The 21,475-nt window shown below is 36.4% G+C and overlaps 1 protein-coding gene across 1 annotated transcript in view; it reads right to left on the bottom strand.

Moving 5' to 3' along the window:
• The window catches only part of Pcdh15 (protocadherin related 15), a 1,443,104-nt gene that overhangs the window by 852,545 nt on the left and 569,084 nt on the right, over positions 1–21,475 (bottom strand). The gene's annotated exons all lie outside the window — the stretch shown is intronic.

The following is a 21,475-nucleotide window of genomic DNA, read 5'->3' as shown; positions in this document are numbered from 1 at the left end:
AGAGAGAGAGAGAGAGAGAGAGAGAGAGAGAGAGAGACACTTGATGAAACGTAATCTCTACTGGAATTTGAAATATGGTAGTTACCATTATTGGAATTCCAGAATCATAAAGTTGTTTTCTGTTCCTCTTCTATGTTATTTTGTAAAAATGGGACAAATATTGGTAAATATTAATAGTAAATACAACGACACAGAACGTAAAAAAAAAAAAGAAAAAGAAAAACAAAACTAAGGACTCAGAGGGAACAAACGATCATATATGAAATGATGCACAGAAAATTCCAAGGATGATAATCTTCAAAAACAAAAAAAAATGTGATTGACTCTTCAAAGTTGAGGATTCTAAAAGATACAATGACTTTCAACACTGAAGCAAATGGTAAGTTTTACCTTTTAGTCATGAAAATGTTGCAAACTGTAAATTTCAATATAACTATTTAAACAGGTAAGCTCCTTTATGTTATAAATCAGCAGAATTTGTACATTTATAGACAGTTGAGTAATGTCTCTGACCATGGCAAACAGATACTATTGTTTCCTACGAAGGTCAGGAAAACATACACGCTTATAATGGGAATAACCAGCTGATGAAATCTTCACATGGAGGACAGATTATGAAAGACAGGGATGAGTGTTAAAAGGATTGAGCAAAAGGTGTTAGCCTCTGTCAAATGCACAACTTGAGATTACCTTAGGTGATGGTTTTGTTATGAAAGTATGTAACAAATGTACTCTGTGTGTGTATGTGTGTGTGTGTGTGTGTGTGTGTGTGTAGTCAGACTTCTGGAATTTGGTTTCTTTATAAATGCACAGAAATATTATAAGAATATCTTTAATGTCAGGTGTGGTGACACCTGGGGCTGCTTTGCAGCAGCTATGATTTGCCTCATGCTCTAGCAGAGGCATGGATTTGCCAGCTGCAGATAATTTCTGCGATTGTGCGACTTTTGGAAATCTGAGGATTTTTCAGAGGATATGTAAAACCTAGAGCCCTGATAGGTGGGATAGATGGTTGATGGTCATTTTGGGATAGGTTGTAGTTTGTTAGTAGTCATGCTCAAAGATCTCTCTCTCTCACACACACACACACACACACACACAAAGAAATTAGATTCAGAGATCTCTATCTCTCTCTCTCCTCTATTCTTTCTTTTCCATCTTGTGATAGGGGGTGAAACTGGGGGGACAAAGGTGGGAAAATTGAAGAACCCACAAAGTAATAAAAGACAAGCTATGTGCATGCTTGGCTAATATTTATTGATGTATTCTCTGCACATGTGAAGGCAAGAGACCACCATGGATTATAGTCCTAGCCTTGCACCTTTTTTTTTTTTTTTTTTTTTTTTTTTTTTTTTTTTTTTTCGAGACAGGGTTTCTCTGTATAGCCCTGGCTGTCCTGGAACTCACTTTGTAGACCAGGCTGGCCTCGAACTCAGAAATCCGCCTGCCTCTGCCTCCCGAGTGCTGGGATTAAAGGCGTGCGCCACCACGCCCGGCCCCTTGCACCTTTTAAGAGAAGATCTCAAGTTGTTCACCAGTGTATACAACAGGGTATCTGGCTGGTAGATTTTCAGACACTCCCCAGGCTCTGTCTCCTTTCTCACTGTAGGAAGAATAGATTATAGGTGTGAGGTATTGTATCCTTTATGTGGGTTTTTCATATTTAAGCATAGGTTTTCATCTTGCCCGGTAAACGTTTTTCTTCTATTTTTTTAATTCATAAACTGTCTCTGCTGATTTAAATAAAACAAAAAATAGCCAGTTAGTACTTTCCTAATTAGCCATGGAATCCCCTACATACTTCAGGCATTAAACAGATATGGCTATATTAAGCTACTAATTAAAATACTAATATTTTAAGTTTGCTTTAAATAAAACTGACTAGAAGAAAAATATGTAAAGGAGCAAAAAATAATCTGAAATTTTAAGAATAGAATGTAGGTCAAATTATCTCAGAAGATAATATTTCTATATAATTGAAGTGATGACCCTTCTAAACTCACAACATTTGTTTTTATTAGTTGAAGAAATGATGCACAACCTAAGCTGTTTATTAATTGATGTTTTATATTTGAACAGTTTACCCATATGATTCATGTTTATTGGCCTAATAAAAGCACATCTGTGAGAAGTAGATACTTTGGTTAAATGCTTTCCATTTTATATTGCTTGTAGATTTGCAAATAGCCATCTAATCAAAGGTTGATTTATATTCACTACATTTTCATTTAAGTGCTAGACGTAAGTAGCTGCCCATGGATAATGGTTATAGTTACCGAAATTCCATAACACAAATTAAAACATCCGCTCTATGCTGTTGGGTTATTTTTAACCAGTTTTACTGCTACCAAACCACGTCTGCTATAGGAGTTGCATCCCTGAATGATGGCTTCACTGACATATTTAATAAGTCAACTTCAGGTGGTGTAAATAGAGAGAATAAGGAAATCACTTATTCTATTACTATTTATTAAAATATAAGCATATATGCAAATGCAAAACAGTTTGGGAAATTATCTGTAAATTTTATTCAAGCATTGATCATTTTTTTCAAGAAAGAAAATGTACATTTCAAGAGAATATGTACTCTTTGCTTAATAGAAAAAAAAAATGACACACAGTCTTTTCATGACAGAGGTAAGGTGGAGACTAACCACTGTTAATGTTGCTTGTAGCCATTTTCTAAACAGTATGTAATTAACAAAACATATTGGGAAGCATGCCGCCATTAAATAAGACATAAAATGAAAAATAAAGGTGTAGAAATTCTTGCTCAAGGAGCTGCTGCTTGGGCAAGCTTAAAGATAAAATAACTAACAACTATTTCATCATATGGAGAAACATTCTCTCCTTACCACGTGTACACAGAGCTGTTTCATTCCATTATTTCATTTAGTTTAGTTTTTTTTAAAGATAATCAAAAGAATTTCACCCATAAAGTCAAAATCCAAATGTCGTGGCCATCCTAGGACTGTCCTCCAACACTGTACATCCAGAAGAGGTGCTCCAATTTTGGCGGTGATGGTTACTTTTAATTATCTGCTTGGCACAATGTAGAATCAGCTGGGAAGAGAGTCCCAGGGATTATCTGTATCAGGTTGGCCATTGAGTGCATCTAGCAGGGATTGTCTTGATTAAGTGAATTGATGTGAGAAGATGCTAGAGTGGGTAGCATCATTTCCTGGGCTCTGGACTTTGTGCGACCAGGGAGGGTGAACTGAATAACACAGGCATGCACCATTCTCTCTGCTGTTGCCTGTGGATGTGACCAGTTACTTCAAGCTCATCCTGCTGTGACTTCCTGCTTGGATGGTCTATAGCCTGGAACTGTGAGCTAAAAATCAATCCTTTACAGCTAAGTTACTTTTGTCCAGGTGTTTTGCTCCAGCAACAGAAAATGGTACCAAGGCAGGGTGTCTTAAAGAAACCATCAAGTGTTTAGAATCATCATTATGCTTTTGGGAGTTATACACACTTCTCAATTTTGGGGTTCCTTTTTCTAAAATCCATGTGATTAGGTTCCCCCAGTAACAAAGTTGAAATAATGAACTCATCATTATTGAGCCAAATATTATTTTATTTGGAATCAATGTTATCATAAGTTGAGTCTAAAACTATATTGTAGAGGCAAATATGAAATGGAGAGGAATAGCAAGCTGATTATATCATTATGTTGATATTTCCAAATCGTAATAGAAGAGTCTCAAGTTTGTATGCAAGAAAAACAATTTTAAACAAGTTCATGTACAGTAGAGGACAATGCTGTTAACAGAGAAACTAGTAGAGAGTATGAGTGTATGTGTGTGCATGTGTGTCTGATCAACTGGCTTTTCATTTATACATCCTTCAAAAGTGACAAGTTTGAGCTTTAATCCCTATCCAATGAATAAGAAGACAGACATAAGAAAACCTTAGTAAATAAAGCACAGGAGAATAATTTGATTGTACTGTAGAGGCCAGAGTAAATTACATAAAATTATTTTAGAAAAAATTCAAAATTGTATAAGATGATATTTTATGTATCTAATTATCATGCATTAAATATTTGTAATGCAAATATGAATCCCAGTGAAATACAGATTCCTAGTTTTATACATACAGCCAATATGACTAAGAGATATCGGTATGAAATCAGTAATAAATAATAACATTACTTTTACCTTTATTGTTGTAGAGACTCAATAATAGAATTCCAATGAGGAAGGTTTTCAGATTAGTATAAACACCACATTTTCTTAATATTGTTTTCAATACTGGCTTCAGATATCATTAAAATATAAGAAGAAGTCAAAGAAAGACTCACCTAATGTCAAAGAATTATTCATCAAAAATACCATCTATTATTAATTCTTCCTGTTTTGAGCACATTCTTGCAATTTAGAATACAAAGTAGATCTATACATGTTTAGGATAAAAATTCCCAAATCCTGATTTGACATTTTCACATTGAGATTCAACATGAAATCTGTTACTGACAGTGCTGGTTATAATTAGAAACAATATGAAAACAGAATGGTATTTAGCACTTTACATGGTGGCATGAACCCAGGAATGGGGACTTAAAATGAGAGGAATCAAAGTCTCATGCAATAGCCACTTTACTCAGATCACTAGACAATTTACAGTGAGGTTTAAGAAGAATCACACGAGTAAAGTTCTCACGAGTTCAAGCTGTATTCACAAAGACGAGACACATGCGGCAAGATCTGTTTACCCATAGAGGCATATGAAGGAGAGTGCAAACATTTAATTGGTAACAACAGCAAGCAGTAATGAGCGATCTGAAGTGAACTCACTCCTATCTGCCACACCTGAGAGGAGCACGAAAACACATTCCAAGAACAATTCTGTGTTTTGAAGAAACTGAGGTCACCCCTGCCCCCCCCCCCTGCCTTGGAGTTTTCTCACAATCACTCAGATTTCCTCACAGGACTCCATTCCTGGAACTTGTAACAACCCACATTACTGTTTCCCTGTCACTTGAGTGGTTAGCAAACTCACCAGTCAAGGTTCTTGGGGAATTAGTGCTGGTGATTGTGTCTACAGTACCTTATATTAGAGAGCCACAAATCTGTATCTAGAGAGAAATCTTCAAGTCTGTCATATTGGCACACACCTGAAATATCAACATTTGAAGTTCAAATGTAAGAAGATGGCCAGGTCTCTCACACTACCACCTCACCAACCCCTAAACCCTTCCATCTTCCTTTTCGTCTAATATCTACTGGAAGATCCTAGCATCAGTTTGTCAGATGCAAGTACATATCCTGCATTAACTGCAGAAACTTGAAAAATAAGAAGGAATCACTGTTGGGGTAGGGGCTGGGCTAGCAATAGAGTAAGGAATATAGAGTGCAAGCATCTGTACACGGAAAGAGGGATAAGGGGAGGGGGCTTTAATTAGGCATGGGGGAGGGAGATAATACAGAAGGAGGAGGGAGAACAATAACATAATAGGATGCCTGAAAAAGATCCTAAGCAATCATACTTTTAACTATTTAACAATACATGTAATATATATGTATATATCATATTATATAAATATAATGAATTATATAATATGCAATATAATATATTCTGTGTGTGTATGTCTTTCTATAAATATACATAAATAGTTCAAATTTATATTTCTCATATGTGCAGAATATGCTCTCTCCAAAGACTACCTAAGAAAAACCTAACACAAAGCATGAGAAATCCTCTTTTGCATCACTGGTCAGAGCTGTCCAAGCAACTCCCCAAACATACAGGCTATTGCTGTTGCCCCTGATTGCCAGTAGACATAGAAGTTAAGTCCCTGTTGCTGAAGACACCATAAACTTAGGACAGAGGCATAAGGGACCCTGAGCTGGAACTGATCTGAGGGTTTCCTTCCTTGGAACAAGCTTTCATAGTATCAGGAGGCACAATGCAGGATTCCCAAATGAAGGAAGCAAAGAACAACCCTGTGCAGTTATAACATACTCAAACCACGACAATGAGCAACATGGGAAGAAAACCTGAAGGGCACTGTAGTGGCACACATATCTTGTCTGTAGCCAAAGGTCTCTAATTGAACCTAAGACAACCTCAGCAAAAGAGATATTATGCCTTGTAATATTGCCAGTTACACAGGGAAAGTGAAGTCATGGATCATAGGAGAGCACCTACAACCCCCATCTTACTAAACAAGTATACTCCCTAACTACACTGTAAATACATGTGCTTATACCCACAGATAAGCACAGTCTTTACTCCTCATCAAAAGAACTTCTCTGTGGAAACATATATGCATGTAACATTATAGATACTGAGAAGGCTATATTTAGAAATATATATCAAATATATATATATATATATTTAGAAGTATATATCAAATATATATCAAATATATATCATACACACACGCACACACAAAGAGTTAATGAAAATGAAGCCTAGGTTTGAAAGAGTGAGAAAAGATTATGGGAGGGACTCTTGGATGAAAGGGAAAGAAGACATGATGTAAATTATATTTTAATCTCAAAAATAATTAAATTGAATTATCTATAGAGCTCTAAATAACCCAGTTTCTTTGCATTCCGTTCCTATGAGCAGACAAATTCAGTCAGAAGTTCTAATAACTTGTACCTTTCATAAAAGTACAGTCAATATTCTTGACAGATGGGGGAGAGGATTGATGGCTCAGTGGTTAAGAACACTTTCAGAGGACCCCCAGCTTCAACCCAGGGCAGCACATAACTGCCTTTAACTTCAGCTGTAGGAAATTTGATGCCCTCTTCTGGCTTCCGAGGGTTCCTGCATGTTTTTGTTTTTTTTTGTTTGTTTGTTTGTTTTTGTTTTTGTTTTTTTAATGTAAGAGGCTTCCTTTTCCTGATGGACAAACTGAAATGCTTTTATCCCATAATGGAGAAAAACTAAAGGTTTTGTTTTGTTTTGTTTTGTTTTGTTTCGTTTTTTTTTTGTTTTGTTTTTGGTACTGGCCTTTTTACTTTCTCCCTTTCTTTCTCACAAGTTGAAATTTGAAATGATATTTACAATTTGAAGTGTGTGAAATAGAGCTGATGAATATAAAGAACCTGGAAGGTAAAGCTGGGGTCTAGAAGCAGTTATATTCTAGAGGCGTGGGTGAGAACTGATGTATACTGCTAACAAGCAAAAGAAGGGGGGATCTATATTTTAAGTCACATGGCTAAGTGCCCATGGATGCTGAACACATTGCGTGATACTGCACACTCGTTCAGGGATTGATCTTTATAGGAAAAATGAACAATAGGCTCTCTCCAAGGCTCTCTTATGTCCGGAAGAAAATCTCTGTTGGAATTCTAGATGGATACACACAGATGGAGTTGAATTTAAATATAGCCTTGACTTCTAGCATCTTTTTAGAACCTTTAAAAGGCACTTGAAAAATGAGGAAGGCCTCTATCATCAGTGATGGTTTCACATGGCTTTGATATGTTTGGTCTTTCTTCAGGGTAGAAATGAGTTCATGGTTCATTGTCCTGTGTGTTCAGAAACTTAGCAGGACACCTGAGGAGCTGTTCAGCAAGGTCTCTAAGAATTAAAAAGGCATGACACACAGACCTGCCTCCCCTGTGGGAGGGAAATGTGAAGAGGGGAGTTGACTTCTCTGAGCCTTAAGGCATGTTCAGTAGGTTTCTACAGGAAATCACCTTCCTAATATCCCAATTAATGTATCTGCTAATTGACTTGATCTACAACTCTGTTTTGTGACCATGGAAATTGATGTAACTGCTTCTGCACTGGTATGTGTCCTTTTGGTCAACTGAATCTACATTTTCAGGCCAGGATCTTTTGTATTAGTAGTGAGATGGTATTTTCAATACTGAACAAAAATTACTGACTTTTGCATATTTTTTAGCTTCAGAAATATCCCAGGTGTAGTTTCTTCTATGAATTTTTCAACATAGCACCATAAACTTAGAAAACATCTACTTCCTCACAGTTTTGTTCTTTAGTGATTTTTTTTTTTTGATGAGCCAACAGAGATTTACAGAAAACAAAAAAGGGGGGGGGGCTAGAGGATAAAGATAAATTGTTTGCCATCAAGCGTGAAGACTTGAGTTCAATTCTCAGAACTCAAAAAAATATCAGCATGGTGGAGCACACTCATTATCCTGCTATGGCCAAGCAGAGACTGCTGGATCCCTGAAGAATACTGGCAGTCAAGAAAACCAGATTAGTGAGTCCCAAGCCAATGAGAGAGACTGTCTTTTGCAAACCAAGTTGGAAGGTGTCTAAGGAATGAAACCCCGTGGTCTGTGGGTTTCATACCACATGTACACACACATATGTAAATACATCCAAGTATACATATGTGCTCTTGCACATCTGTTCATGTACATGTGAATATGCACATACACACACACACACACACAGAGACAGAGACAGAGACAGAGACAGAGAGAGAGAGAGAGACAGAGAGACAGAGACAGAGAGAGACAGAGAGAGAGAGATCATTAGAGCCCCAAGAAAGCAGTGAGAAAGAAGAAAATTTAATTTGTGCCTATCACTCAAATGGTAAGACATTCCCCTAAACAAGCTATAAATTCAGAATCATCTTCCTTATGATGAAACATTATCTTTGTGTTTTGGAAACTTTTAATAACATTAAATTTCAAAAGAAAACTGATGGAAATGAATTTAAGTAATTAATATGTATAGGCTGGTTTTTGTTGTTTTCTGCTTCTTTTAAATTTTAAATTAAAATTCCCAAGAGCTGATAGAACCATTGCATTGAGCAAATGCATATGATCCAGTGTTCTCCTGATGCTGCACGTTTAGAAGTTAGTTCTAGGGGAGCTAAAGTGAGTTTGAAAACCATTGTTATCCATCCATTAAATAGGACTGGTCTGAAGACTTCCAGAACAATTTGACTTTGTCATTTGGCATTTGTTATTTGTTATTTTGTAATTTGCTTTTGGTGAGGTGGGAAAGAATCCACAGAATCCCAGTGGTCAAATGATGATTCAGGGAGATTTTCTCAGCAGGATATTTTTACTTCCCAAGTTGGTGCTGTGGGTCTCATTTCAAATGTTTCTGCATTCTGGACCTCTGTACAGCAGCTGCTTCTATATTAAAACCTTCCATCTTAGAGGTAAACTCCTTCAGGCATAGGATGTCAAAGAGGAGATAAAAACAAGAAAAGATGTTGAAAGTGAAGTGAAATAAGAGGTCATTCTAGGAGGAAGTGAAACAGTCCAACCCACACTGAAACTCCTTAAGCTCAGGAAGCAAACAACTTAATGGGTCCAGGAAGTCCATGAAGTTCACCAGATGTACTAGGTCGTCTCCTCTCTAAGCATATTTAAACAGTAAGATTGCTGAGCTACACTCTTAGACTAGTGGGATTGTCTTGAAGAAGCAGAGACCAGCAGTACTTCCTGGAAGAGGCTTTCTCGTCTGAGATGAGCTCTCTGCAAGGACACTAGCCAACGAGGGTGAGTAGGTGTTTGTTCAGGGCTATCCAGAAACAGTGTCACACAACATGATATGGGCTGATCTAATTATCATCTAAACCTTATCCAGGAATAGCTGAAGTCAACAGGTGCACTTTGAATAAATCCTGGCTTATACTGCTAAACCAAACCCTGCCCTTTAAAAGTCCTTAATCTCCTTTTGATTAAAAGTTTTTTCAATAAATATGTATCTTAACGTATTATTTCTCAATGAAAGCAAAACCAATTTCAAAGCTTCAATCACTTTTATTTCATTACTATTCTAAAGAAGAGGAATCTGAGAATACATTTCTACCAACTCTCTTTATTGGTTGAATAATCCAAATGTATATAGTCTTAAATGTTAGCCCAAATTCTCTGAAATATAATTTAAGTTAAAAAAAAAAGCCTCTTCGAACAATTTGAAAGGGATGAAAGTGTCTTCGATCTAAACTTTGTACTTGGATGTCTGGGGAGATCTTGCAGTAAAGATAACTTTCTCAGAGGCATTTGCCTCCATATATTTATATGTCATTAGGTAGTCACCTATGAAAAAAAGCCATTCGGGATAAAAGATTATGAATGTGGGGATTGAGTGTCTTTGAGAGACTTCATCCCTAACATTCCATGGAAATTCATCACTGATTACAAAATTGGAAGGTAATAATATTAAAATACAATAGCATACACAAGAAGCATAAGTTTCAAGGATTTTCCTTACCCATAACTTTCTTCATATCTCAGTCAATAAAATAGTAGTGATGAATCTTAAAATATATAATCAAGATTAAAGTAGCAATGTAGTTTTGTTGTGTAATGGTTGAATAAATCTAGATCCTAAGTAAGATGTAGTCCTTGCTAGAAGAGTTTGTTTTGCATTGATTTCTGAGTTTAATTTTTTGCTTGAGAAAGGCTTACTGTATTCAAAGCTAAATAGAAATTGCGGTCTAGGGGATCTGAATTATCCTTTTCTTGGATTAAAGTGAGGCAACATTAGGAGACATTTTCTGGGTAATAGCAATGGTACAACTTCACACTCAACTCAGGCCAGGTTCCTTACTATGTCCATAGCTTGAACTTTGGATCTTCCAACTTCAGAGGAAAGCACAACAGTTGGCAATATATTCTGAGGGCATGAAAAATTTTGAGTGTGTGTGTGTGTGTGTGTGTGTGTGTGTGTGTGTATTGATTTACCTGTCTTAGAATATTAAGCAATTTAGATGGGAGGTCAGTGAACTGCTCCACATAACCATTTTGATTGTAATCTCAAAACAAAAGCTACTGATGAAAACAATAGAACAAAAAAGTAGATGATAAATATACTATTCCATATTTGACCTTATAATTCAGAGGAGGACATAATGTGTCATTACTGCATTGTACACATGCTACTTGTGGACATACATGGTGCCCATCAGATATTTCTCTGACATATTCGATCCTTGAAGTCTAGAGTCTGAAAAATACAAGTTCTTCCACAGCTTGAGTCAGTGTCTGGTCTGACCTTTAACACTTCACACCTTAAATGATTTTGAGAGGGAATCGGGCTTTAATGAGTTTATAGGACCACAGGCTGTAAGGACATGGGTAATGTAAGTATTTTCACTTTCTTAAATGCAACAGTTTTCCAGTGTAATATAACTTTAAAACAAATAGGACTTTGTTGATCTGAGGGTGAAAGCCAAATCGTATCATTTGCATATAAATTGTGTTATTTTACTTTTTATTGCACTGTTCTTAAGTATAGCAAAATGATCCATGGTTCAATTATGTTTGGTTTAAAATGAAGGATTACTTCTTCAATTTTATATATAATTATTCTCTATTTGCTTTCCTTATTTGCCCTAATATTTCTAGTAATTATATATATGTATTTGTTGATTCTCTTCCTTACAAGATCAACCCTTTAAAAGCATTCATTGATTATTTTATTCAAAGCTTTGTAGCAAATTATTATTGACATGATAACTAAAAGAATAACCAAGAGCATTAAACAGTTACATTGATAAGTCAAAAATGTGATTGCTAGACTCACAGCAGTTGAATGTACTAGATTAGTAGCTATCCTGTCCTTAGAATAGCACATATTTTTAGGTCCTTCAAGAAGGGGATAGACTAATTATTTGACTTTAATTGCTTTACCCTGGGATCACTGAAATCTTGATACAGACAATTTGAAGAACTTTAAGAAGTTTGCCTTGAAAATAAATGAAGAAAATGAGCTTTAAAACGCTTCCTATAATGTAACACTACCACATCTAAATCATTCTAGAAGAACCCATTGACATCAGCAAGGAAACACGTTGTCTGCCTACAGTGCTGCACAAGAAGAACAAAAAGGTTTCTAGTATTTTTACGATTTTTGATAGCAAGCAGATTTCAAGATAAAAACAGAACTGTGAAGAAAAAAAAATAAACCGTGGAAAAGAGCCAGAGAAATAATAGAAAAGATCATTTCAGGTTCTTTCCCATAGAACTAACAACAAAGATAATTCACAGACCAATAACACAATTTAAAAGCAACTACAGACTGCCATAAGCATTATATATGATTGTGTTTGTCACATATGTCACCTTAACATGAATACCATGTTTTTTTCTCAAGGAATATTTGACACCTCACTATTCCATCTAACACATTTGGCAATAAGGTTTCTGGAGGGTAAATGAAATATCTGAGTGTTTCCCCTCCCAATGAATCAGCTCCCATGGACAAAAAGAACTAAACAGATGATAATGTTGTGTTAATAAAATGAGAGTTTTTGTGTGGTTTCCCTTTGGCCATTTCAGCTATACATATACAATTACATAGTTGGGAGTGTGTAAATCATACATTTCCAACAGGCTGGACTGAGATAAGTCACTTTGCATAAACATAGTCAGCAAGTGAACACATACACACCCATAATCAACCTCCTCTCTCTTTTCCTTCCTCCCTTCTAGTTAAATTTAATGTGAAATTACGTTCAAAATTGCAGTTCAATGACACACATTATGTAGCTTGGTCTTTGATATTATGATTACCAGACAGGTAATCTAAAAGCTAAATGGAACTATTATGGATGCTGTAAATGAAAAAGTCAATAAGAATCGCAACCCAGTGTTGTATCTCTCCCTTCACAGAAGGATATTGTGCATACACACACACACACACACACACACACACACATACATATAATGAAACTCTTTTTTGGCATGGAGGATACAACGTCTTTAAGCTGGTTTTTAACCTGAGCAAAGGAAGACCTTCCTCAAAGAGCAGTAGTTGACTTAAGAAAAATATCAAACTCATGGTTTTAGACTTTTATACTGGAAAAGACTTCCAAAGTTTTTTTTTGTTTGTTTGTTTGTTTTTGTTTTTTTTTTTTTATGGCAGTGATCCATGTGCCTTGTGATAAACTAACTACAGCAAATGAAACTTCTTTTTTTTTCCTGCATTATCTTCACTTCACTAATACAGATCTTTTTGGACAATAAGAACCTGTCAATATTTTAAAGGAATAAAAAAATATTGGCTATAAACTATATATGTTGCGTGTACACCAATATGTGATTTTAGCTTATATACTTAAATTGATAAAATAGGGGCTATGGAGATGTCACAGTAGATTGCAGTACTAGTAATACAAGCCTGATGCTCTGAACTTTTCCCTAATTAATTAATTTATTCATTTTATATCCTGATGGAAGTCCCTACTCTCCTCCCAGTCCCCCCTCACATTTCCCCCTCCCCCTCTCTTCACCTCTGGGTAGGGGGAGGTCCCTTCTGGGTACCAATTTCCCTGGCACCTCAAGTCACTGCAAGAGCAGGTATATCCTCGGGATCTTATCTCAAGCTCAGGCAAAAATCTAGCTATGATTGTCATCCTAGAACTCTTACAAGCAGATGGTCTGTGTTGACAGGAGAATCTTTACACATATCCTGGAATAAGCTGTATCGTGACTAAAACAAGAAGAGGACCCCTGCTTCAGACAGGTGGGAGGTGCAAACTGCTGTCCAGAAGTTGTCCTCTCACCTCTGCATGAATGGCTTGACACAGAGGAGCCCACCCCACCCCCATGCAGAAAGATATACACACACACACAAAATAAATGTGTCCAAAAAAGATGATAAATATACACACCTCACAAGCAAGACTCTTACATGCCTGATCTATTTTAAAGCTGGAAAAATGGTTTAGCATTTAAGAAAAGATACTGTTCTTGCAAGGGTCTGGAAACCAGTTCCAAATATTCACATCAGGCTGCTCATGATTGTCTATAACTCCAGTGTCTAGGGATCAAACATCCTTTTCTTGGTCTCTGAAGGTATCTGTATACATGTATGTATAGCCACACAAGTAAATAAAAGTAAATCTTTAAAGAATAAAACCATTTCTGTTTTAAATCATGACGCCCTTTGCTTCACACGTGCTTGTTTAGAATGCAGTACTGTTAGCACAATTCGAGAGGTCCTGCGAAATAAAGAATGCAGAGGTAGCCACAAGCATTTCCTGATTCGTGGGAGTAAGCCAAGCAGGCAGTCAGTGGGCAATGAGTCTCACTTACAACGCTGGAACAAATTTAATTCTGCTCAACCTCTAAACCTCATAGGCAAAGTCCTTGCATTTGATCACTCGGGCCAAATGCTCTCATCTCTTCCATGAGATGGGCTGTGTTGATGGTCTTAAGAAACCAAGACCTCTCTTTACTCCGTGGAATCTCCAGATGGATGTAAGCTGCTTCCTGTGATGTTGCTGAACATCTTTCCAGGTTCCTGTTTTCATGACATACCTGCCTGGGTTAAGTGCTTTTTCTTTTCTTTCTACAAAAACTACAGGCTCGATTTATCACTGCATCTTAAGAGATTGCCCAAACACTCTGAATAGGTAATGATTTGGACACAATAGCACTTACATTCTAGTCTGATTTGAATTCTTTTTATCTATTTTTATTTAATGGTTTTACATTTTTAATTAAAATATTATCATGTCACTTTCCTCCTTACCTTTTCTCACCACCCCCTCACAGAGCCTGTCATGTCCCCTCCTTGCCAACCCTTCCCATCCTCCCAACTCTCAAATTGATAGCCTCGTTTTCTTTGATTATTACACTGATTTGAATCCTTTTAATTGCATCCTGAGCTACAATTCCAACATGGCCTGTCTTGTTAAATGTTCCATGAGATGACTTTATAAGCTGTGTTACTGATGATGATGTACTTCACAGAGCCCTATATATTAGCATCCATCTATATTGGAAAAATACTCCAGTTGCGTGTAACATGCACCAGTGACCTGACTCGTTGAAGAATTGATGACTCTCAAAATTTGATACCTCCCATATTTTTAATATTACAACAGTTAATTGTCGGGAAAATAATTCTGGAGGGTAATGATCCTTGGTGTAGACAGATGTCTGTGCAGCAACAGTTATCCTGCCCAGGTGCAACTGTACTTTCTTCATACATGGAGAACAAAATGTGCTTGCTGTGCTGGATTCTTTAGGATGGTGAGTGCCTTTGTCAGAGCTTCTATTGCTGTGATAGACTACCACTACCCAATACAACTTGGGGAGCGAAAGGTTTGTACCATCTTACAAGGTATATATCACCATCAAGGGAAGCCAGGGCAAGAACTCAAAGAACTTATAGGCAAAAGCTGAAGAAGAGGCCATGGAGGAGTGCTGCTTACTGGATTGCTCTACTTAGCTGGCTTACATGTACATATACATATATACATTACATATACATATACATTACATATAACTTACATAGACAGCCCAGGCCCATCTGCCAGGTGTGGTATGACTCTTTGTAGTCTGAGTCAGTTGTCACACATCAATCAGCAGTCAAGAAAATGCCCCACAGACATGCCCTCGTCAAGTCTGATGGAGGCAATGGTGACTCTCTTTTCCCAGGCATATCTAGCTTTCTATCAAGTAGAGAAAAACTAACCAGCACAGTGATTTATCTAATCTGGGAGCAATAATTCACTACACACTAGTATGCTCAGATTGCCATTAATATAATGATGACTAAACTGAGAAGAAATTGTTCATTACCTATCAACATGAAGGGCCATACATAGAAAATTGTCCTGATAATTTCAGGAGGCAAATGAGACAAATTAGATTAGATAATGTTTCGATAAATTAAATGTATGGAGTGAATACTTATGATTTTAAAATATTTTTACATATTTAATTTAATACTGTATGCATGCATGAGTATGTCTGTGCACCATGTGCATGCATATGCTCACAGAGATCAGAAGAGGGCCTTGCATCCCCAGGAACTGGAGTTACAAGCAGCTTTAAACTACCTAATGTCAGTGCCAGGAACTGAACCCAGGTCCCCTGCAACAGCAGCAAGTGCTCTTAACCACTGAGCCATCTCTCCTGCCTCCTTACTATATTTAAAATAGAAAGTGATAACCAATAATGTTCTATATTTACTAAAAAGATGAACATCCTAAAGTTTCAAGGCATATCTATAGTGAAGGGCAGAGTATATTCTACTCTAGGTTCAAAGTTACTAAAAAGATGAACATCCTAAAATTTCAAGGCATATCTATAGGGAAGGACAGAGTATTTTCTACTCTAGGTTCAAAGTACTCAGTACCTTGAAGTAAAGGTCATTATTCAAAGGTCATAGAACATTTATGTCTTTATTAAATGATTGGTTAAAAGTGAAAACGTTCCTCGTAAAAACATTTCACTTTATAAACTTTTTTTTGACAGAGAGAATACATAAAATCTAAGAAAGGCCCATATATTCAACACTACACTTAGCACTGAAGGCAGACTTCAGGCTTGTCAGTAAGAGCCCACTTTGATTTTAAATGTAATTATAATGATCTCTTTTAGCAAAGAATTTCAGAAGTAAAACTGCATTGCCCATGGGCCCGTGAGTTTGAGATATGATAAAACTTTCCATGAGTACAAAACAAGAAAGAAAACCATCTCATTGCTGAACACACTTAAATACCTTAATAGACACAGTAGCATGCCAGAAATATCCAAGAACTATAAGTTATGTGACTGTGCTAAACATTTATGTGGATGGCCAAAGTCAAAACAGTAGCAACACACAAATATTGAATAAAATATAAAATATAATGAATTTTACAATAATGCAAAATCTCTGAATGAAAAAGCAAAGTGAACCTAATGTGGAATTTTACTGATTAATATAAAGATGGAGAGAAGAGTAGAAGGGAGTGTTGGGCTGTCTGTTAAATGTTTTTTATTGGAAGAAAACCTCCCTTAGATAGCATGTCTGACTTCCACAGACTCTTTGGAAGTTGAAAGAAGATTAGAACATTCAAAGAGACCCCTGCAATAAGTAGGAGTCAGCCAACAATGGCAGATACCTTTGTGATTAACCTGAAAATATCTGTATACTCCCTGCCATCATATAGTATACTATGGCTAGCTTGACATACCTACCTAGATGGTTTTGGAGTTTACAACTATACTAGTGCATTTGCAACCAGTATTCACCTACAATTGTCCCATTTCTCTGGGAAAACAACAACAAAAACAAACAAAAAACAAAAACAAACAAACAAACAAAAACCCAAACAAACCAAAAAACAAAACAACAACAAAAAATACGACAGAATATCTAACCTGGGTAAAACCCAATTTAATTTTTGTTGAATTGTGTATGGATACTTTGAATCCATTGCCTCCTAGGAAAAGGATGAAGAGGCAAAGAGGAAAGCAGATTGGGAAAAGCAGTGTCTGAGGCATGGGTTAAAGGAACAAGCAAAGTAATGTTCCATGGAAAAGGAGATAGTGGGTGCAGGGCCTAATGTCTCACACCCTGTATAATATTGTGAAGTTTTAGTGATGTAATAGTAGGGTATCCTATTTCTTCATCTAATGTACACAGGCATCCATACCTAGACATATTTCTGAGTAGTGGCAGGGGCAGGGGGATAAGCCAGCTGAAGGGATCAATGAAAGACTGAATCATGTTGAGTTTAAGAGAGACTGAAACCTTCCCAATTGGGTAGTTAAATAATTAGACTGGCTTGTCTACCTATTGATTGCATGTAGGTGATAAAATACAGAGACTCAAGGTAATGTTGGGTTCCTCTTAACATAGTTGGAAGAATTTTTGAGTTCCGCACAGCTCTAGAGTCTGACTTTGGCAACAAGTTACTATGATTTAGTTGTAAGAGTATGTGACTTCCTAAGGGTTAGTGTGATCAGAGAGGAAACACTGGAGAAATCAAAGCAACTGAGAAAAGGCATTGAAAGGGAATGCACACCATAGGGTAAGGAAAAGCAAGAAAGAGCTGCACACAAAATACCCCAAAAATAAAAAGGAAGGGGACCAGAATAAGCCACAATATAATAAGGAATAATTAACACTATTGGAAAAAAATGGATCTGGAACATTCCATCTATGGATGAAGGCTGTATAAAGGAGAAGAAAGCAAGACAATTTGAGAGCAAGAAAGATATGAAACAAAATACTTCCCTCATTTAAAGAAGATCACATTTTTAAAATTGAATTTCCAGAGAAACTTAATGAGAAGCATTATGGAAGCTATCTCTTCCTGGAATTTTAAATGTTAATGGCAAAGAATAGGTAAGGAAGGGAAAATGACTGAAAGACACAAGAATTAGATAAGCCCAGAATGGCCTACATCATTAAATTCTGGAATAGATTAGACAGCCATCTGCTGGGGGTGAAGGAGTCAATTTCAAAACAAGTACATGACATTTAACCATCCTAGAAAATCATTCGCTGGACGTAGACATGGTAAATAAAACACTATCTTTTCTAAACCGTTCATATGAAGACCGAAAAGTACTAGAACTTTGTAAGAAAAACTAGAAGTTGTGTCTAACACACATATGAGAGGGGAAATTTAATAGTCACTGGTTATAGTAGAATCAACTACTTAGTATATGTAATGATAAAGGCTAGTATGATATAGTTGATATTTGACTTATTGTATGGGGGAAGCAACTCTACCTTGATTTCTATCATAGTCTTCACAGCAATGATTTCAGACACTGGGCGACTTGGACTTGAACAGTGTAAGTTGTGTCTGTGTGTCTGTGTGTATATGTGTGTATGGTGTAGGTGTGCATGTGCACATTTCTGTTTGAAAACACAAAGTATTACTAAAAATAAAGTTAAATAATAGAGGTTATGATTAAGGATGGAACTGAATTAACAAACCCCCAAATTAGGCAGACTGTATTCCTTTTATTATATAAAATGATAGGTAAACATCTCCTCAAAAGTATAAACACAACCATTCACTATTATAACGTCAAAATATGAAGGAAAGGCAATGAGATATCAAGAATGTTCTAGGTAACTTCTGAGAAAGGATTACATGGAAAAGTGAACCTTTTTTTAATTCTTTTTTTTATTAGATATTTTCTTTATTTACATTTCAAATGTTATCCCCATTCCTAGTTTCCCTTCTGAAAATCCCCTATCCTCTTCCCCCTTCACCAACTGGAACCTTTTGCAAGGCATAAGTCAGAGGCTCCCTTGTTTCCTGTCACATACCACACTCTCCCAGCAACCCTATATGCTACCCCTGGAAAACACTTGTACAGCATCAAATGTTTTATACTGCTCATACAGTTTTCCTGTAGTAAATTATCCATCAATATCTTGGCAGCTACTGCTGCTGAGCACACAACATTCAAAACTATTGGATTCAGGTGTGATTTTATTTGGTTTTCTTTCACAGAGACATGGGCCCCTTTACCAGAAAGGTGATGCCCAGCAGGAGAGGGCATGCGGACACAGCAATTCTTACTGGAAAATAAAGGACATTCACGAAGTAGGTATTGACAAGAAATTAATAATCTGTAGGTATCTATGGGGCATTTATAATCAGGGTGGGACACATTTCAGGTTGGCTGTGCCATGTTCACATCCCAGGCTCCTTCAAGCCTAACATGATGGTTGATGTAGCTAGAGCTGAACCCAAAAGTCACTTTTATGAGCAACCTAAGCTAATGTAAAGGTAACATTGACAAGCCAGGCATAAAAGTAAAGACACACACACACAAAGTGTAAGATAGAAAACTGAATCAAGAAATATTTTAGAAATAAATAATTTAAAAAGAAATATTTTAGACTGAAATATTTAGACTGAAATATTTTAGACTGAAATATTTTAGACCTGAAAAACAAACAAATATTCTAAATTTTAGTTAACTGCCCTTTGATTATTTATGTTGCAGTATGTAATAAAAAGAGTGATTTAGTGAACTTAATTTTTGTGTTAAAACCAAGACAAGGGATGGACAACTAGAAACCAAATTCCACAAAGAAAATAAAAATCACATCTAAATGAGGCAAACTATATAGAAAGACACTATTTTAAAAATTCATAGACATGAAGACAGCCAGCACAGTCAGCTTTTGTATATGGCTAATGTCCTTTGGGCTTTCTGGTAAGAAATAAGACATTTTAGTATTCTAAAAAGTTCTGAAAGTCTTTCTTACAAGCACTGATTAAAAGAACAGAATACCAAATGCAGCCAACAGATTTCTTTTGCATTTACTGGCTACTGAGAATACTAGGCATTTTCTTGTCTCAATCATTCTCAAACTGTCCTGCCATGAGATATCTTTACATATTCATCACTCTGGCAGCAGAATCACGAATAAATATGCAGATAAGAAAACAGAATTTCATCCCTTTATCTTTTAAATGTGGGACATACATAAAAATAGATACAGGAGAGCAGATTACAAGAACGAACAATAAAAATAAGCAGAGTGAATCCTCTCCTATCCTGATAAAGTAGAGCAAAGGCAGCTACAGAGCCTTCCACTTGTGTGCGTTCATGGCTCTGCATTCTTCTCCTGACTGTCAGTAATCAAGGCTGAGCATTTAAGAAACCATCGGTTTGTTTCCTCTGTAACTTTTCTTACATCTGTAGATTGCCCATCCCACTGCACCATTCAAGCAATGGGAAGAGGAGACAGACATGAGAGTGCACAACTGGAAGAGTCTACAAGATGGACAGTGAGTCTTGTGCTGACTGTCAAGTGAATTTTTTTTTTAATACTCTGGCAATGACCTAAAAGGCCAGGACAAGGTCAAGATCAGGGTCATTTCAGCCCCAGCAGAATTTTATAACTGGTCGTCTCAAATGAATAACATAAAGAAGAGAGCTTTGCCTCTGAGCATTGCTTTCCATGGCCAAGAATTATTGTCTCTTTGTCTGTCTGTGTGCATGCGTATGTGTGCACGAAAGTCACATGTATGCATATGTGGGCGCACATAGGTGAGTGTGTGTGCATGTATGTATTTAATTGAAAGATAGTTTTGTTCTTCTATTTCATTAACTCAAGGATAAAGAGAATACTCAGTCTCTATTTTCCTGAGGTAAATATCATAAGAAATTAAGCCAATTAATTTGGTCAAGGGATTTTTAAAAAAGTATACCTACTACTTTATAAAAACATATGTAACACTGATAATGAAGAAACCCGAAGATATAGAACAGCATGGAGCACTATGTTTAAAGAAACAAAACAGCTGGCACAATGCAAAGGAGTTATTTCTATTGAACTCTGAAGTAAGCTTTTCTGTATTCATTTAGGAATATAATCAATAATCATAAAGCATTCATGTCTAATTTCACTTCCCCCAACACACCAAATCCACAGGCAAAGACAAAAAAGATGGCTGAGAAGCTCAAAACTTGAAAAGGTTCCAAATTCTTCTGCCCAGATGTCTACATTTTTCAAAGTTCTGTTGAAAACTAACTCACAAAAGCCCAACTGAAATACTGAGCCACATGCTTCTTCCTTGATTTATGTAGAGTGAGAAGCAACCAGCTTCTCATGCAAAAGGCAAGCTCAATTTCATGGATTTGATTTTCATTTATAATGAAACCTGTCACTTCAATAAGACCTTTCTAAAGCCTTCCTCTGATTCAACCTTCCTGAACACCAAGACCTGAAATGCAGCATCTCATATCTGTTCTTTTACTTCCTTACTTTTTAACAAGGACTCAAGCAGAGAACTGAGAAAACTGTGGCAGAATGAGTCTCCCCA

The sequence above is a fragment of the Mus caroli genome, chromosome 10 (genome assembly GCF_900094665.2).
Source record: "Mus caroli chromosome 10, CAROLI_EIJ_v1.1, whole genome shotgun sequence".
Lineage (NCBI taxonomy): Eukaryota > Metazoa > Chordata > Mammalia > Rodentia > Muridae > Mus > Mus caroli.
Note: the sequence above shows the minus strand (reverse complement) of the source record. Positions and strands in the feature narration are given on the sequence as shown.